We start from the raw sequence: 20,367 nt of genomic DNA on the forward strand, positions 1-20,367 counted from the left end.
CTCAAAATGGATCAGAGATCTAAATATAAGAGCTAAAACTATAAAATTATTAGAAGGACACATAAGTATAAATTTGTGTCCTTGGATTAGGCCATGATTTCTTAAATATGACACCAAAAGAACAAGCAACCAAAAAAAAAAATGAATTGGACTTCTTCAAAATTAAAAAAAATGTGCCTCAAAAGACACTCAAGAAAGTGAAAAGACAACCTACAGAGTGAACAAAAATATTTGTAAATCAAATGTTTGAGAAGGGACCTGATTTTAGAATACATAAAGAACTGTTAACAACGCAACAGTGAGAAAACAACTCATTAAAAGAATTGGCAAAGCATTTGAACAGACATATCTCCAAAGGAGATATACAAATGGGCAATAGACACAAGAAAATATGTTCAACATTATTAATATTAGGGAAATACAAGTCAAAGGTCCTAGGAGACATTACACACACTAAGGCTGATGCATAAATTACAGACAAGAACAAATGTTGGTGAGGTTATGGGGAGATCGGAATGCTCACACACTGCTAATGGGAATGAGAATGGCACAGCTGCTATGAAAAAGTTTGGCGATTCCTTATAAGTTAAACATAGAGTTGCTATATGATCTAGCAATTCCACTTCCAGGTGTACGCTCAACAGAGTTGATAACATACGCGCACACAGAAGCTCACACATGAATGTTCATCGTGGCATTATTCTTGATAGCTAAAATGTAGAAACAACCTAAGTGTCCACCAGCTGGTGAATGGATAACAAAATGTAGTGTGTCCACACAATGCACTATTACTTGGCCATAAAATGGAGTACATTTATGATACATGTCACAATATAGATGAACTTTGAGCGACGCCCGGGTGGCTCAGCGGTTGAGCATCTGCCTTTGGCTCAGGGCATGATCCTGGAGTCCCGGGATCGAGTCCCACGTCGGGCTCCCTGCATGGAGCCTGCTTCTCCCTCTGCCTGTGTCTCTACCTCTCTCTCTGTGTGTCTCTCATGAATAAATAAACATTTTAAAAAACAAGCAAACCCCAAACAATACAGATGAACCTTGAAAAAATGCTCAGAGAATGAAGCCAGTCAGGAAAGGGTACATATTGAATGATTCCATTTGTCTCAAAATTCCAGAATAGGCAAATCCAGTTAGTAAGTGCGTGATTTCCAGAAGCAGGGGGAAGTGGGGAATGGGAACTACCAATGGGTATGGAGGGTTTTGTGTTTTTTTTTTTTTTTTTTTTTTTTTTTAGGTCTTAAATATATTCTGGAATTAGATAATGATCATACAATTTCGTGAATATACCAAAAGCTACTGAAGTATAAAACAAAATCAGGATATCTCTTCTGCCTTCACAAAATAATCTAATATAAATAAATATGTCCTACAAATTCTAAAAAAAAAAAAAAGAAAGAAAGAAAGAAAAAAGGAAAACTAAAGCCCCTTCCACAGAAGCCAAAGAATCTAGTTCTTGTAATTGTACTTTGGAAAGCTTCTCTCTCCAAAAATGTGAGTTAACGCAAGTAGAATATCTTTGTCCAGTGCCATTAACCACTGGTCTAGAGCCAAGGGTGATCCTGATTCTCATGGGAGGACAACTTGCTGATTGGTGATTACAAATCAACCAGGAAGTACATATTTGTTTATGGTCTGTTCCTTATCTAGAAAGTTTCAAGATAACAGATCATTCAGTGGCACTCTATTAACAATCTGACTATGCACAATTATTCTTACAAACAGGTAAACATTAAGGAAGGAAACTGATCCCATGGAAGAGTTTTACATGGTTGGATCCTTAAGACATAAAAGAAGTGTTCAATTGAAATACATGGTTGTACAGGATGTCCAATCCTAGAACTATTTCAACATCACTTGACTACAAAGAAGTAATTAAATGTTCAATAAGCACATTCAAGATTATTCTGATGTGGCAACTTTGAGGGTATAGTCAAAGTGTCATAAGTCAAGATGTATATACATTATCAGTCGGACTGTTATATTGGCCTTTACTTTTTGTTTATCATTATAACTGGCACATGTTTATGAAACATGTTCTTTCATACTCTCCTTCCAGGGAAACAGGGTTAAGTCTTTGAATTAGAGACCTCATCAGAAATAAAGGGGAATTGAAGAGACAATAAAACTTAAAAAAAAAAAAGTATCACTGTAAGTACATGTATACCAGTTGTGATTTGATCTTTATTTTGCTCATAAAGGGTATCTTTACTCCAATAAAGCACTTGGAGCTTCTTTATTTCTCCTTCCATCGCTACTGCCCTGGTTCAGACCACACTTTATCCCTTCCCTGGTCCACAGCCACGCCTGCGTAACCTACCTCCCATCCACATTCTTACTCCATTCTTCACACAACACTATGTAAGTCTGAGCACGTCATTCTACTTGAATCCCTTCAATGATCTTATCGCTCCCTGAATAAAACATGAGTGCTGACCACAAGATCATGCTTCCCTCAGTTCCTCTTTCCAAGATGTTCCCACTTTGAGATCAACTCCAAACTCCTGAAAGAAGACACAGAAGTCAGGGACATCTGGGTGGTTAAATGGTTGAGAATCTGCCTTTAGCTCAGGTCATAATCCCGGGGTCTTGGAATCGAGTCCCACATGAGGCTCCCCATGCGGAGCCTGCCTCTCCCTCTGCCTGTGTCTCTGCCTCTCTGTCTCATCTCTAATGAATATATAAATAAAATCTTAAAAAAAAAAGACACAGGATTCAGACTCACAAGGATCAAAATATCAGCTCTCTTCCTTAAAATGCTGGATACCTAAAAATGCTGGATAATACCAGACGGGCAGGTATTATCAGACCTTCTTGGGAAAATTTCCTTGTAGAAATACAAGGACTGAGGTATAAGAGTTTCACCTCCACTTACTTGAGGGCACTTTCTATTTTATTTCTTGATAATTGTAGAAACCAGTAAGTACTAATACTAAACTGGCATGTTTATGGCATCATTACCATGCTAACACAATTCTTAAAACAACTGTAGCGACATGGGGCTTTCTGTCTCTTAATTTATCACTTTTCTAATTTACAGGAAATTTACTATTAGTCATTCACACTTAGTCATTTTCTCAGGAACACATTTAGAAAATGATTAGAAATCTGAAAACTGAAACCTATAGTCTAGCACTTCCCAATTTGGTCCCAACAAACCAAACGAGTAGGTCAAATCCATTGAATCCTGAGGAGATGGCAGGGTTTTACGAAATAACATATTGAATATTATCAAAATTATTCATAGGCTTCAGACAGACATAGTCACCCTTAACTCTTAACCATTCTCTCCTAAAGACAAGCCATGAGTTCTTAATGGAAAATGTGGTTTGACCACCAAACATGTCAACGTGAAGCAAAACATGAACTGCAAGATGGTTGAACGTAAAGGTAACCTATCTTGTAAACTCTCTGGTTTCAGAACACATTGTGCCCGTCAGGAAAAAACAAAAAATAAGTGAAGTGTGGTGCTAGAGTTGCTTCTTCTGGTGAAGCTCCCCCGATTCCTTGGAAACAGATTATTGCTAAGTTATTATAGAATAACATTGTAGTAAGTGCTTTGCCACATCAGTTCTTTCTATATTGCTATCCCCACAAAGGCCATGGGCGTCTGTAGGGAGGATAGGAATAGTCTTTTGATGGGGAGGAGACAGAGACACCCAAGTGAGAGGATCTGCCTGAAATTACACGCTTTACAGAATGAGATCCTGGGTAAGACTCTGCCTAACAGTGATCCAGAAGTCCCAGGCCTTGGTCCCAAGCTTGGCTGTGAGTGTTGTTCATTCTGGACAGTATCACATTTGCAAGCGTGGGGGGGACTGGCCCCCTTGTATCGATTAGAATTCTGTCTATGTCGAGTGACAGGAACCAAACTGACCTAGAAAGAGGAATTCTAGGGGTAGGTTTGGCATTGAAACTTGATGAAAAAGGTCAAGTGATGTCACCAGGACCTAGTTTCTCTTTTATCTTTTGGTTCTACAACCTCTGCTTCTCCCTATTTTTCAGACAAGCCTCCTTTTTTAAGATTTTATTTATACATTCATGAGACACACACACACACACACACACACACACACACACACACACACACACACAGAGGCAGAGACATAGGCAGAGGGAGAAGCAGGCTCCATGCCCGGAGCCCAATGTGGGACTCGATCCTGGGTCTCCAGGATCACACCCTGGGCTGAAGGCGGCGCTAAACCGCTGAGCCACCCAGGGATCCCCCAGACAAGCCTTTTTACCGTGAGAGCAGTTTGGTTGCTGCTGTTCCAAACCTAAATTCCTATCACTTCAAATCCAGTGTAAAAGGGTAATTTTTTTTTTTTTTTTTTTTTTTTTGCCTCGGGAGCCCCAGTCCAGGCTTTATTGTGTCCTGTTGGTTGTGGTTGAGAGGACCAGTCACTATGATCACATATTGGACAAGGCCAACATCACATACTCCACCACTTTGGCTAGACTGGGACAATGAGAAATAGGATCCTACAGAAGGAATCTTCAGCGACCTCTCAGCTTCTTTAAGATGGCAGGATTTGCTTTTACTGTCCTTTCTAGATGTCATATCATAAGGAGGCTATTTTTATCTAAGCAGAAAATAAGGATGGACACAGGGTAAAAAAAAAAAAAATCCACCACCCCTTTTTTTGTAGCCTATGCAGGTCTAAAATGATCAATTATCAATTGTCTGTTTGCTTCAGATTTGCCTCTAGAGCCTCGTTCAGCAGCTCCAGCTGTGAGGGAATAAGCTGGAAAAGGCCAGAGAGGCTGTGTCCAGCATCTAAGCACCAAATTCAACAACCTTTACTATCACTTAACAAGCCAGTAGCCCAAGAGACCCAGGCATATGTACAAGACACAAATTTCATGATTGGCAACCAAGATGCTTCTTTCAAATCTAGAGAAGAAAGGGAAATGTTTCCAGTCTATAATCATGAGGATAATTAAATCGCTTCATTAGGACCCAATAACAATTAGTAAATTAGCATTGGCCCCTGATCCCCAAGAGGAAACATATTATTCTGGGAAAGTAAGAAGATTAATAGGAATACAATAGAATTTAGGGCCAAAAAGTATTAATAATGCTTTTCATTATACAGGTTTTTCACTGTATTCATATTATTAAACTTAATAATAGAGTAATTATTTATATGAGAAGAGTTTAGTTTTATCAGTCATGATAAGCTAAAGGAAAGGAAGAGTCCTAATAAGGGAAAGATTTTGTCTATGCCAGAATTTTGTAATCCTTAATTTTTAATTCATCTAACATTCCAGGATTGTTTCCATTTCACCCTTAGGTCAGTTGAAATAGGAGGCATTTTGTGAAATTCCTTAAGGCACTGATAAAGCAGAAGCTTATATATATATATATATATATATATATATATATATATATATATATATATATATAAAACCAAACACAAAAAACCCCTAGATCCCTAGAACCCAGACTCTAGAAGGCAGTACCATGCTGCTTCTGCTTTAAGAACGTTCTTTGTCCTCTTTGTCTCTCATCCTCATGCTAAAGGACAGGTTCAAATTTTCATAATGCATGTTGAGGTTTGTGTGATACAGGTTCACAGCTGCAAACAGCTAAAGCTTACGTTGTATGACATTCTCACAGAATTTCTGGTAATATGCAGAACTAGGCTTGGAAACTGAGTGGGAGCAAGGGAAGCAGATAGCAGATAGCAAACCCAGTCTGGTTGAGGACCCTCCTGCCATTGCCACTAAATACTCCAATGCCATTGGATTACAGTTGGATAAGACAGGATGCCTAGTTAAGTTTGAATTTTAAGTAAACAATGCATGAGTTTTTAAAAGTACAAGTATATCCCTTGCAATGTTTGAGATATATTTATACTGAATAAATTATACTAAAAATTGTTTTTTATCTGAAATTAAAATTAATTGTACTTTCATTTGCTGAACCTGGTAACCCTATACTGGAGGTTTCATTGCTGTTGCCACTGCTGTCTCTGAAACCCAGATATCAAAACCACTCAAACAGATTTTGCAGGCAGTTTCTGCCTCTTTGTATCATGGTTCCAAAAAGAGCCTCACTGAAACAGTTATGTGTGATCCGTGGAGCCTCTGTTACATGCCCCTGCTCCAACTGCGAGGGAGGTCAGGAAGCTGATGGTGTCTCCATTATTAGTGGGAGGTGGCCTCTGTCTTCCACTAAATCTTAAATTCCTCAGACACAGGAGTGAGGCAGTAGTGAGGCTCAGATACTGGGGAAGAAAAAAGATCAATGCCTATCCTATTTTCCTTTAACATAAACTCCTCCTCTTTCTCATTGTCTAATGGCCTCTATATTGGGGGCCAGGAATGATAATATCACTCTCTTCACCAGCGACTGGTCCAAGAACCCAGATCTAAGCCAGTTAGCACATGGCATCCTGTTGGCCACAAGGACTGTTGCAGAATTAACTAGGTGACCCATTCTCGGCCAAGAAGATGAGAGGAAAACACTAAAAGATTCTAGGGAAAGTTACCTTATTCCTGAGACTGACATTAAAAAAAATGATCTCAGCTTCCTCCAGTTATTATGTTGGATACTCACAAGGCCTGAAAATTCTGCACCATCTTGCTTCCAGCCAGAGATAAAGACCCAAGAGAGAAAATAAAGGCAGAAAGCATCACGGTACTCACAGAGAAGGAGAGCTGGAACCACTAGATTAAGTCCCCTGATGCCTGTCCTACATCTGGACATTCAGTTCTGTGCACCAATACATTTTCGGTTTGGCTTAAGCAATATCATGTTGGGTGTTCTGGTGCTTATAGCCAAAAACAACCCAACTGAAAAGAAGGATTCATGAATATGTGAGCCAGTTCTGTAAGCCTGTCATTTGTTGAATTCTGAAAGTTTAGCATAATGTGTTTTGATTGAACTAGAAATTATTGCTATTATGAAATTGTGAGGCAAAGATTAGTATTTAAATTAATGCAACACAAACAACTAGAGAGCAGCTTCATTAAGCCAGGGAGAGGAGCGGTTTATGATTAGTGCCAGATTCTTGCTCTTTTTGCGTGAATGCCCCGAGGATGAGCCAGCCTCTCAGGGAGTACCCTCTGAGGAGAGAAACATTTAAATTCCTGGAAGGGCCTGCCGTACAAACGTAAGCAAGATTTCAGAAAACATTTCCCATCCTCTTTCTTTCTTCATGAGGTGGACAGCTGCTTCTTTGGCCTGCCTAGCAACCCTCCCCGATTCTTTAGGTGACAACACCCGGCTTTGCCTTGGGATACTCTCTCTCCTCCATTACTTCCAGTCCCCTTGGGACCAGCCATCCAGGTGCTGCACCAGCTCCTACCACTAGGCCCAAGCGTGGGCATGTGACTTCAGACCAAACTCTCTCAGAGAACATAGTTCTCTCGGGAGTGATGCAAGAGGGAGACTCACTGGAATCATTCCTAAAGGGACCCTTCCCGGATAGAAGACATTCTTCTCAAAATACCCCTGCCCTTGACATAGCTGGAAATGCCTGATTCCTGTCCTGAGGCTCGATTCTGGAGGCCTCCCCAGTGGCTTTGTATAAAGTAGCCAGAGTGAATTTCTCTTGCATGCTGCCTAAAGCCTTAGCTGACATGCTCCATCAAAACAATCCTTTTCTTTTTTTTTTCATCAAAACAATCCTTGAACACACCAAGCCTCTACTTAGGAGCTATATTCCTGATTTTTACGAGGGATGTATATAAATCTTTTTAGAATAAGTTCCATTGTGTGCCTGAATTATCGCAGAATCCATTATTGACCAAAATTTTATTAGGAACTAAAGTTAATGTCAAGGATTTATTTGAAAGACACTTCTATAGCATTAATTATGTCCAAGGCATTGCTCATTTGCTTAATCGTCATTAAAATCTAATGATATACTATCATTTATCCCCATTTTACAGATTTTTGCAAGGAGAGCAAGAAAGCTTAAGTAACATGCTCAAGGTCACACAGCCAGCAAATGGCCGAGCTGCAACCTGGCCCATGACAGCCTGACTCCAGGCCCTGCTCTTACGTACCGTAAGAACTGGCATCATGAGTGGGCTGAGACAAACTCTACAACTGACTTCTAGCGCATGAGATTAGTCCAGTGTAAAAGCATCTCGACGACAGAATGTCTTCTATCCAGAAGCCAGAAAGATAAACAGAGTTGGCTTGAGGCCCCTGGGTTCCAACTTTTAATTTTCAGGCGAAATGAAAACTGCTTCGGATTTCCAGGGGAAAAAATCCTCATCTAATTAGTTAGCAAGCACGAACTAAGTCCAAACACCTGCTGCTGTTTTTCTTTTACTGCTGCCAGGTGTTCCACGAGCAGCCTTGGATCAGTAAGTAATTACAATGGAAGCTGAATAGAATTAATTACATAACTTTAACTTATTAGGTTTATTTCCATTAAAATTATCCCATAAAACATATTTTTAAAGTGTGCCATAGAAAAGGAGAGACCGGAGGACTAAAGCCTCTTTCACATTCGACTCAGCCTTGAGTTGGATCCTCCACAACGTGAATTTTCTCATATCACCATTGTTAACTCTAGGAAACATCTGCAGAGTTATTCGGCCATTCATTCGACTGAACGTCCTAAGTACCTGCTATGTGCCAAGCACTGTCCTGGGCACTTGGGATTATGGCAGGGAACGAGCCGACGAAAATCCTGGCCCTTCTGGATGTTTTGGTTCCTGTAGGGAGTTGTAACTCCACAGCCACAAAACTGAAAAAGCCTGAATTTCTCCCGGTTCTGGTTTCCTATGATGAATGAGAGAATGGGTTTGCCTGAGGGCTGTGCTGAGTCTGTGCAGGGTCAGTTGGCCTGGTACTTCCCACAAGGCTCAAGGGAAGGACACTGGCTACAGACTGCCTGCAGAGGCCATACTATCATGATTCGTCATGGCCTGCCCCGGATTTCACCCCAATACACCATGCACCCCATATAGACTAGCACACTTGCTTCTCAAACAACCTAGATCTAAAAGCAGTAGCACTGCATCCCCTCAGACTGCTGCCTCAGCCTTAGTCCTTTCCTGGCCCTTCCCCTCTCCCCACACCTTAGGCATGAACCTCTTGCCCGAAGACTCTACAGACTAGCGTGAAAATGAAAAACCAAGAACTGATGGCTTTGTCCCCAAATACCCAGCAGTCAATTATCTCAGGGGAGTTAATTTCAGAAGGAAAATGGGTCACGCTTGGAAAAAACCAACTCACATGGATCCTACCGGTACAGCAAGAAGTTGGGACACTGTGAAGTGCAAACCAGGAAAGGACGGTCAGTTGGTGGCATGGGGTGGTTCCATGGGCGCAAAGGACTAACTCTTGATGATGAGTGTATCTGGTGAAGCGGTTCCAGCTGCCAATCAAGAGGCGGTGCCTAGAACTCCCCACAGGTGCCATAGGTAACCACGGAAGCCCAGAAGCAGCTGCTCTTCAGGAGCTTGAGGAAGAAACTGGCTATAAAGGTGACCTTGCTGAATGGGTGGATCCAGGTTTGTCACACTGTACCTACCACACATGGTGACAGGAACTAGTAGTGGAGATGATGCTGAAAGTCTAAGTCCTAAGCCAAAACCAGGGGATAGAGAATTTCTGGAAGTGATTTCTTCATCAAGGAATGACCTGCTGAAGAGATCTGATACTCCGGTGGCTGAAGAACATCCAACAAGGGTTGCCAGCATCTGTCCTTGTGCTCTGGCACCAAACCATGCAAACGTGAAGGTGTTTGAGGTGACTTTCCTGCAATTTGAAGGCCAAACGACAGTGGCCATATGTTTTTGTACATGAGACTCCCAGGCCTCCTTCACTAAGACTGTATTCAGCTTAGTTTCATGTAGGTTTGAAATGAGCTTTTTCGTAAAACAAAAGCAATACAAACAATCAACAGTTTGCCAATGTACCTATTTTCACATCTTAACCTCTCTGGAATCGAGGGGTGTCCTAGAAGCCATGGCCTCTCCTAGGTGAAGTCCACAGGGTGTGGTAGTGATGGGGACATTGCCTATGATATCACACTAGGGAATGGCTGTTCATGTTTTTAGCATTTCAGTTGATTTATGAGCATTGTTACTGCATGTGTTATTTGTTATAAATTTATAACAGCTTCCTGGTTCTTGCTTGAAACTTTCAGTTGACACCTGCTGCTAAGATCATCTTGCAGAATAGGTGCCAGTGATGGGGAAGAAAAGTCTCCCAGATAGGGTAGGAAGCAACTGAGGCACACATAGAGGAGCGCTTCTTTGGGAAATGCTTCTTGGCTCATCCTACTGATGGAGCAGAGGATGGTTTTGTTTGGAAAAAGCCTCAGTAATAAGAAAAGATTGGGTTCTAGCTAAACTGTAGGTTTTTCTTTAATGGTACATGAGGTGTCTTACAATCAAGGGCATCTTGGAGCTGATAAAATACAGAACTATTACTCCCATTTTATAGATGAGAAAGCTGAGACACAATCATGTGAATCAAGTTGCTCCAAACTCCACAGCTAGTAAGTGCAGAGCCAGGATTTTATCCGGAACTGAGCAGTTTATTTAGGGTCTAAACACTCAGTTAACCGTTGAGCTATTCTTTGGTAATTCATGCAGCTGATCAAGGAAAGCTATTGTGGCCTGATCTACTCAATTAGCCAACCAACTGATTCACTGAGTACCCCATCTATTGGGGACAGGTCCAGCAGTGAGCAAGGTCTTGGCGCTACCCTCATAGAGTACATAACTTGATAAGGTAATAGGTCATAATCACTAACAGGAATAAACGGAAAGTCTCAACATGCAGTAACAAAAAGGAGGACCGTACAGTGCTATTCAAATGGAAAATGAGGGGTCCCTTTTCTTTTTAAAGATTTTATTTATTTATTTGAGAGAAAGAGAGAGAGAGAGAGCACACAAGCAGGGGGAAGGGGCAGAGGGGCAAGCAGACCCCCAGTTGAGCATGGAGCCTGACTCTGGGCTGATCCCATGGCCCTGAGATCATGACCAGAGCCAAAATCAGGAGTTGGACACTCAATGAACTGAGACACCCAGGTGCCCTGAGGGACCCCTTTTCAATTCGGGAAGTCAGAGAAGGCTTCCCGGAAGAAGACTCTTTTGAGTAAAGGTAAATAGGCAAAGAGGTTGGAGGAAAGAGCATCCCAGAAACAGAAACAGCAAGCATGTAAAAAAAAGTCCTCATGGTGAGAAAGAGGTTAGCAACTTCTCAAATTGGAAAGAAGCCAGAGTGGTGTGTGTGTGTGTGTGTGTGTGTGTGTGTGTACACAGGTGGGGGCCAGAGCGTTGAGATGCAGGTAGAGAAGTAGGTTGCAGTAAGATCACACAGAGCCCTGTAGCCATGATAGGGATGAGTCTTCATCCTGAAAGCAGTGATGCTCTCCCAGACTCTCACTGCCTCATCATTGTTCCCTAGCTCTAATTTCCGTAAATCTGAAACTGTCACAGAGTTCTGATTCATTCTCTGTGGGTTAGAATAATTTTTCTGAAAGCCTTTGATAAGCAACTATCATGTATAAGGTACAATTATTTCCCCTGACTATTCAAAACAGTTCTCGTTGCTTGCTCTGGCTCAGCATATGATGAAACTTACCCATAAATAAGAGAGATTTAAAGCTGAATTTAGATTATGGTACTATGGCTGTCTCGGTCTGTTTGGGCTGCTTTGACAAAATTCCCCAGATGGGGTGGCTTGTAAACAACAGAAATTTCTTGCTCACGGTTCTAGAGGCTGAAAGTCCAAGATTAGGGTTCAGGCAGAGCTTGGTGAGGGCCTTCTTCTGGATTGTAGACTTCTATTCTCACATGGTGGAAGGAGCAAGGAGCTCTGTGGTCCCTCTTATGACCGTTCTACCCTCAGGACCCAGTCACGTCGCAAACGCCCCACTTTGGTAATGGGATTTCAACATAGGAACTTGGAAGGGGACACCAACGCTCAGACCACAGCTTCAGTTCACCAGACTTGTAAATTAGTATGTATAGAAAGCTAGTTGAAGCAAAGTGGATTGGGATGCCTGAGTGGCTCAGTAGTTGAGCACCTGCCTTGGGCCCAGGGTATGATCCCAGATACCCAGGTTCAAGTCCCACATGGGGCTCCCAGCACGGAGCCTGCTTCTCCCTTTGCCTGTGTCTCTCCCTCTCTGTGTGTGTGTGTGTCTCTCATGAATAAATAAATAAAATCTTTAAAAAAATAAAAAAAGAAACAAAGTGGATTTGCCTTTATGTAAACATGTGGCATAGAGAGATGTATGCCATGTATTGAGACCATATATTATTACACATTCCGTATTTAATTCATTCAGAGATGCAATTTTTTTCTTTGAAATTATGACGGTTCTTACGACCAAACACACATGTGTCATCTATTGTCAGCGTCTTTTCTTTCTTGGTGACATATAAAATAATAGTCTTACAGTTGGGAGTGTCTCAGATACAATAAAGCAGAATGTCCAAAGTCAAGTTCATAGAAGCAGAGCCTAAGACAGGTATTGGGGTTTACACAACTCACTGAAGAGTGCTCTTCCAAGAAAGCCTATAAGGGAGGAAGTGAAGCAGGAGAGGGAAGGAACAGAGCTAAGCAAAGGTCTTCAGTCAACATTAGCCTCTGGCTGGGGCACCTGGGTGCCTCAGTGGTGGAGCTCAGGTCGTTAAAACCCACCCTCTCCCCCGTCCAGGTCCTGATTGAGTCCCACAGTAGTTTCCCCGCAGGAAGCCTGCTTCTCCCTCGGCTTATATCTCTGCCTCTCTGTGTCTCTCAAGAATAAAATCTTAAAAACAAAAAAAGCCTCTGGTTGATCCATAGGAAGTAGGTTCTGAAGCATAAGCCCAACACAGTTTTTTTTTTTCTATCCAAGTTTTATTTATTTATTTATTTATAAATTTATTTTTTATTGGTGTTCAATTTGCCAACACATAGAATAACACCCAGTGCTCATCCCATCAAGTGCCCCCCTCAGTACCTGTCACCCAGTCATCCCCACCCCCCGCCCACCTCCCCTTCCACCAACATAGTTTTATTCTCTTGAGGCGAGGGGCCTTTTGTACCACCCAATTAGCTAGTCATTGACTATGGTCTGCTTTTAGAGGGGTCATAATCCCTTGGGCAAGGGGATCCCACCAGCCAAGGGTAATCCTCAGAAGAAGGGAGGCAGCTGGAAGCCATTGTCAGCCAATAGTCACAACTAAGGGTTCTTGTTGAGGGTCACAACAACTTACAGCATCCCCTAAAGGAATCCTGCTCAGCTTCAAGTTATAGTGCCCACAGAGTAAAAACCAGCGGCTCTCAAGAAGAATCATCACTATCCTGTCCTGGTGTGATTTGCAATGTCCTCAATAATATCCTTAGCGTAGACTCATCACCAAGTATCCCTAGGGCTGTTTCTCCCAGGTCTCCTGAGGACAGGGCACTGAGATACTGTCAGAAGTCACAACTGCCACAGGCACAGAGCCATTCTGATCCCCTTTTGGCGAGTCTGGCTCCCAAAGGAATTCCCAGACTCTTAACATCCAGGGAGGGGCAGGAGGTGGGTGAGTGGTGGTTAGCCCAGAGATGAAAGCATAAAGCAAGTGGGAGTGTGTGTTCTGTCCCCTGCCCCACGTTTCTGGAATCTTGTCCCCCTTTCTAGCAACTTCTCACTACCCACATCACCATCACTCTCCCTCTCCCTCATCTCTAACTTTGAACTGTTCTCAGGATGTTTCTTTCTTTCCTTCCCCCCCCCCCCACCCCCCAACTGCCCACCCAAGGAACTTACTTTAGAAAAAAAAAAAAAGTATTACTTAGGAATTTTATGTGTTACCACTCGGGTATATTTGCATTTTAAAGACCAGTGGAGAGGATACTGTTTACCATAAGGAAAAGAATAACTATTGGTGTAATTCAAGGCATCTGGAGTCCTATAAATTCAACATGAACAAGCTCCCCTTACAAACAACCTGGGGTGACTGAGTAAAGGACACAGCAGAGAAGAGTTGGGAAGATCTGGCTCTGCTCTCTCATTTTGGTACATAGACCAATCCATGCCACTAGCCTTGACTAATTCTTTCTCTCTCTTCCTATATCTTGGCTTTTTTTGCACAAAAGAGTGGCCAGATGGATGACATTCCCAGGCCCAATCAAGGGCATAGACAAGGATGGGATAATTCTACTATATTAATTTTCCCCATTGCAGTGATAACAACGTAGCAGCAATGACACAACCAACAATTACTGAATGTTTTCTAGGTGTCAGGCTCCTTTTGATCCCCAAGCCTTGTAAAAGAAGGGCCAGTGAACTTTCTGGTTAATAAGAGCTAAACCTTCATTTTTGGATCCTTTTCACCTGAATCAGTTTGAGTACACATTTGAGCTGACCTAGAAAAAAAATACTTTGACCCACGTGGTCTTTCCTAGACTGAGACTTAGCATGGGGGAGACTCTGGCTCCATTAAAACAGATGCAGTTAAGACAGAGGGTGGAGTCCTAAGGATACAGAGCAACGAGGGAGCTTAGAGACCACAGCATTCCAACTTTCTCATTGTACAGAGGAAAAAATTACGTCCCAGGTAAATTGTCTAAAGCCGCAGAGCTCCTAGGAGCCTTGGTGGTGGTGTTGGGGGCGGACGGGGGAGGTGACAAGGTTATAGATGGAGGTGCCAATAAGGGATTTTGCTAGATTTAAGTCAAGATATTTTAAAACAGAAATGTAAGTTTAATAATGGCTGAAGTTATATTAAGCTCGGAACAAATGAAGATGAAGACTAGAATGGCTTCTATTTGTTGACTATTCATTTGCTGAGAGTAGATTAGCAATCACTCTGAACTCTTTTCCTGAGCAGGTGGTGAGAAAGGCGAGCACCACCTCATGGAGATGGGTCCCCCAAGGTGGGTGCCTGTGATTAGGGCACATAGCCAATAGAACATCTTGGAGGAAAATGTGGGAAGAACAGTTTTTATGCCAAAACTGTTCTATTTTAAGAAGGAAGTGGCTAGTATTTCTTATCTGCCCGGATTTAGTCTATCAGTGATTGATGAAAGATAGCATGCAGTCCACCAGTCACCTTCAAAGGTTAATTTTTGGTCTTGTCCAACCAACTCTGGTTAAATGCCGTCAGCTTTATGAAAGGCATTGAAACTGAACATTTCCAACACTTCAGTCTCTTTGGAAGTGTAGAAGATGACTACTCTTTATCACACATTTTACTAGAGCCCCTTGGATTAAAAAAAAGATGTCAAAAATTAAAAATAAAGCATACATTCACATGTTCAAAGAGATTAGAATCTGGCTGCGACAGTAGAAGTGAAAGCATAATCATCCTTACCACCCTCGTTAGCGCCCTTGAACCCTTGCTATGGATAGGTCCATACAAAACACTTTGTGTATATTAGTTCACTTAATACTCACATTGACCTTTACGAGGTGCTGTTATAACCTGATTTACTGATGAGAAAACTGAGCCCCAAAGAAGCTTCCAGCTTGGCAATGGCTGAGTATTAACAGCGAAATCAAGTCTGTCTGACTGTAGAGCCTGTGATCCTTCCATCACTGCACGCTGCCCTCCCAGGAAAGCTTTACAGCAAAGCATGGTGATTAATTGCCAACTGGATTAATAGAGACAGAACTGGCCCCAATATAGAGTAGATTTGTTCTTGGCTGCTGCTACTATTTATTCTGCCTCATTGGGGATTCAGTACAGTAACTTCTCACCCTCATAATGTGATTTGTGTGGGAGCTGATTATAGACTTGTAAAGTATACAGAAGCCATGCCATGTGTGACTTGTTATTATATGTGTTAAAGACAAGATAGAGAATAATGCAGACACCTTTGCTCCTTCTGACAGGTCTAGTTTATAGATTATGAATTAAATGTGAGCACATTGTCTTTCCTCCTTCCAAACCTGCAGTTCTAGGTAGACACAGAAATGTATTCCTGATCTTGGCTGAAATCTTAGGATTTCCTGTGTGTGTCTGGGCAGCAGTCATCCGTCCAATAGTTCCCAAGCCTCTACTAAGTAGAGGCCCGGTGAGGCCTCAGGACTGCCCTCCCAAGGATGGAAAACCACAGCCTTTGTCCTTAGGAAGCTAAGTCTCATTGGAGACAGACACAGAGTTGCCAGATTTAGCAAATAAAAAAAAATACAAGATGACCTTGTATGGAATATATTGCATGGAACATAATTATATTAAAAATTGTCCTGTTTATCTAGATAATATAATTAAAGGGGTGCTATGTATTTTAGATGGTAACCCTAGGCAGACATAAAAATCTACCACACCTGACAAAAAGATGGCAGTTCTAACGGTTGGGCACACACAGCTCTGTAGACATATGAGAGAAGGACAGTCAAGGGAGGCTTTGCGTGACTATGTGGGCAAACACAAAGGAATGATGCCTTTGCAGGGTGATCTTGAATAAGATTTGGCAGGTAAAGATGACAGGAAGGAAATTCCAGATGTGGGAAGATCTTGCACAGAGTTTGACATAATGGCCGAGATGCGTGGGCAATGGGAGAAGAGCAGAGATGACCATGAGGACAAGATCATGAAGGGCTTTGGCAGAAAGGTGAATGATTCGGACCTCCTTCTGCAATCAGTAGGAAACCACCCAACTGAATACTCTTCCTTATTTTTTCATACAATCAGACTTTGACTAAACAGTGTTTTACAAAACGTGGGCCATGGACCAACCAATGTTACTGGAAGAGGTAATTTTAGGTAATAATTTCTGATGATTGGGGATAGTATGGGGAATGCAGCATTACATAACCTTGACTCACATGGGGTAAATGTTAATCCGCCTTTTTTCTTTTTCAGTGTAAAGCTCTTTATTTCATTTTTATGTGTACACTTACGAAATTAATAGGCTTTATTTTTTAGAACAGTTTGGGGTTTGAGAGACACTGAGCAGAAAGTACAGAGTTCCCACATATCCCCTCTTGGTTCCTTATTTATTGTTTTTCGATCACTTCTTATTACTCAAGATGAAAGTTTTGATTTGGTGTTATTCTATTATTCTATCTTTCCTTTCCTTTCCTTTTCTTTTTTTTTTTAATTTTTATTTATTTATGATAGTCATCAGAGAGAGAGAGAGAGAGAGAGAGAGGCAGAGACATAGGCAGAGGGAGAAGCAGGCTCCATGCACCGGGAACCCGACGTGGGATTCGATCCCGGGTCTCCAGGATCGCGCCCTGGGCCAAAGGCAGGCGGCAAACCACTGCGCCACTCAGGGATCCCTCTTTTTTTTTTTTTTTTTTTAAAGTCACGTCTACCCTTAATGTGGGGCTCAAACTCATGACACCGAGAGTCGCTTGCTCTACAGACTGAGCCAGCCAGGTGCCCCAGTACTGTTCTACCTTTAACTCCTTTCTCATAGGTTTTCTTTGTGTTGAGAGGGGAGAGGGGAGAGAAGTGGGAAAGGGAGAAAAGGGGTGGGGTGGGGGAAAGAGAGCCTTCAGGCTTTAAATCCTTGACAAACCACAAAAATCAGTTCTCAATATATTTGTTTATGAAAGCTTTCTTCTACTTCCGAGAACAATATTCATCTTCCATTTCAGTTCTAATGATAAAAAGCTTTGTTGCAAAATAAGTTGATTCCTAACAAGAAGTAAAGTAGACAATAAAAGTGGCATGTGAATAACTAAAGCTTGGAAAATTCAGGGCTGAGGCTGAGGTTGCCTTCTTACCTGGTGGCAAGTTCCCACTGAGCCTTTTCAGCGTTTACAGAGTTTTCTGGGGGAAAAGCTCCATCTTTTTGGCAGAATGGATAAAGATTGCCCAGGAGAGCAGTGGCTTTACAGGAATCCAGGATATTGCTCAAACTCTTTCCCTAGCAGCTCTGATTCCCATCTGGTCACACGTTCCTTTTCTTAAGAGTCCTGATGAGGAATAGTCAAATGAATGCTTCCTTTTAAGAGCATACCCACATGAGAATCCCATATATTTGCCCATAGAAACTCGATGAAAAATAAAAGGCTCAAGATTTTTAAAATAGTGAGCACCCATGACACATCTCTAATGTACTGGTTGGTGATTTGCAGGAACATTCAGGGAGAAAGGACTATTAATTTATGGAAATTTCTCTGAAACTCATTTTCTGGACCAGGGTTCAGGGACCTGCATGATATCATAAAAGGACTGACCAAGGCAGTGGATTTTGCTTTGAGAAAATCTTTTATTAATCCACCTTCCTTTTAATTTTCTCTAGCACACCTGGGTTCACATCTGGGCTCGAGCAGTTACTAGCAGTGTGACCCTAGGCAAAGAACTTTATCTCCCTCAACTTCCTGTTTGTAAATTGAGAGCAGTAGTACTGTGGGAACTAAAAGAAATAGTGTGTGGACTTCTGAGCCTCACCATTTATCAAGAGTTGCAACCTGATTTCATGTTGCCATGTCCTCCTTGGTTCTAATGCCTCCCTGGTGATTGCAACCGGTCCTCTGATGAACTTGACCTTGGTGCCCAATGTGAGTGTAGACCAGAACAATCTGGATTCCTCTATGATCCTCCATCCAGCTTCTGATTCAGGGTGTGGGTTATGGGTGCATGTGAGAATGTGCATTTGGAACAAATTCCCAGGGGGCACTCCTGGTCCCAGAACCTCATTTTGCAAACCCCAGTACCAGGTCATCCCCAGCAAAGATGAAACCCTTAGGCAATGGCTTTCAGTTGTGACTGAAGAGAATCCACTTTGAGAAACATATTTTACATGGTGACCCCAAGTAAAACCATACATATAATTGAACAAGTCTCATGAAATGATAGTTACCATTGTTCCAGTAAATACTCTGATACAGCTTGCTTTGTTCGAAGAGAATGCTGATGCATAAATTGCATTTGATGGACCATGACTGGAGCATGCCGCAGCTAGAAAATACTGTTCGTGCTCGGTAAGCAAGGACTGCATTGGTAAAAATGCACAACTCAGAATTAGAAGACAAGGCAAAAATTAAGTGACTTCGCATTCTCATTTTCCCAACGAAATAGAAAGGACATTATAAAAGCAGGCACTCTATCCATTCCTGGGCAAGAGAAATCACACTGGAACGTTGGCTGCTGAAAGTGGAATGAAGACTGGTTTCCAGGGAATTCTCTTGAACTCTGATGTGTGTCCTGTTGTACTGTGAAAATGGGTGGCAGGCCCGAAGTAACAATGAAGGACACATCTTTCTGCTCCAACACGTAGAGAGATGCTACACAATGTAAAATGCCCGAGGCTGCTGGGATGATGCCATTCACATCTGGGCACGGAACTCATTCTCCACCCCGCCCTCGTCTCTACAGACATTTTCCAGGCTGCCCTTTCCAGAGGCCAGTGACTAGTGTGAGTTCGCTTTGGTGTCTGGGTGGTCCTTGACTTTCATTCATCGAACTTGCACATGTGGCAGAGAACTGGACCTTTCTGTTGTCACCAGCTACATAATGATTGCCCAGCCTCTTCCCTGCAGCAGCCTGTGCCCTGGGGATGGGTGAAGGCCTTGGTCAAGGTGATGGGCATATTCACTCACTCATACTAGTGTCAGTACTGGTCTGGTTCCAGGGGCCCTAGCCTGGCCAATAGCTTCCTGGCCATATCCTTTGTCCTTCCAGCAGCCTGGCCTTCCAGTAGCTCCAGGCTCTGGTCCTCACAACCGGCCAGGCCCAGCCTCACTCAGAGATGACCTGGGTTTGGTAGAATGGCATGTCTGGGAATGGGGGAGGAGTGACAGGTTCAGGTCCCCTGGGCTCTTACTCTGGTACAGAGGTCCAGTACCTCTTCTTCTGTCCTGCCTGATGCACTCAGCACATCGGGGCTCAAAGACTTAAAGATTAGGGGCCCTAGAGCCTTCCATTCCTGCCCCTGTGGTTAGGACAGGCTTGTGGAAAAGACTTGATGTGGGCTCCAGGCAGACAAGCAGTTGGACGCCATGGGCATAGTCCACACGGCCTCTTCACCCTATGAAAGTTCCATCTGCCCCCCCACCTGCCCCCACCCCGGTGGTGGGGGTTTGGGCTAGAAAGAAGCAAAGCATCACTACTAATACTTAAGATCTTTATGAAAAAATGGGACAGAAATCTTTTTGGAACCAAAATGCTCTTGTATTGTCACATCCTGGTCTGTTTGACTTTGAGACCTGCAGTTTTCATAATACTTTTCCAGTCACTGTTTCCCTGGGGAGCCACATTCCAGAACAAAGACTGGGCAATAAAGAAGAATGAGCTACAGCAATGGAAAGATGATTCAGATGAAAACAGAGATGCAGAGGACAGAGATACACAGAAGAGCCCTGGGATCCCCATCTCTCTCCTCTTCCTGTTTCTGATCGCATGTGAAGGCTGGCTATATTTCTGTCTGGAATCTATGAACCACGTGTTATTCTGGGTGCCTATAACAGTGCTTGGCACAGAGTAGGTGCTCAAGAAATATTTACT

This window comes from Canis lupus, chromosome 10, assembly GCF_048164855.1.
Source record: "Canis lupus baileyi chromosome 10, mCanLup2.hap1, whole genome shotgun sequence".
Lineage (NCBI taxonomy): Eukaryota > Metazoa > Chordata > Mammalia > Carnivora > Canidae > Canis > Canis lupus.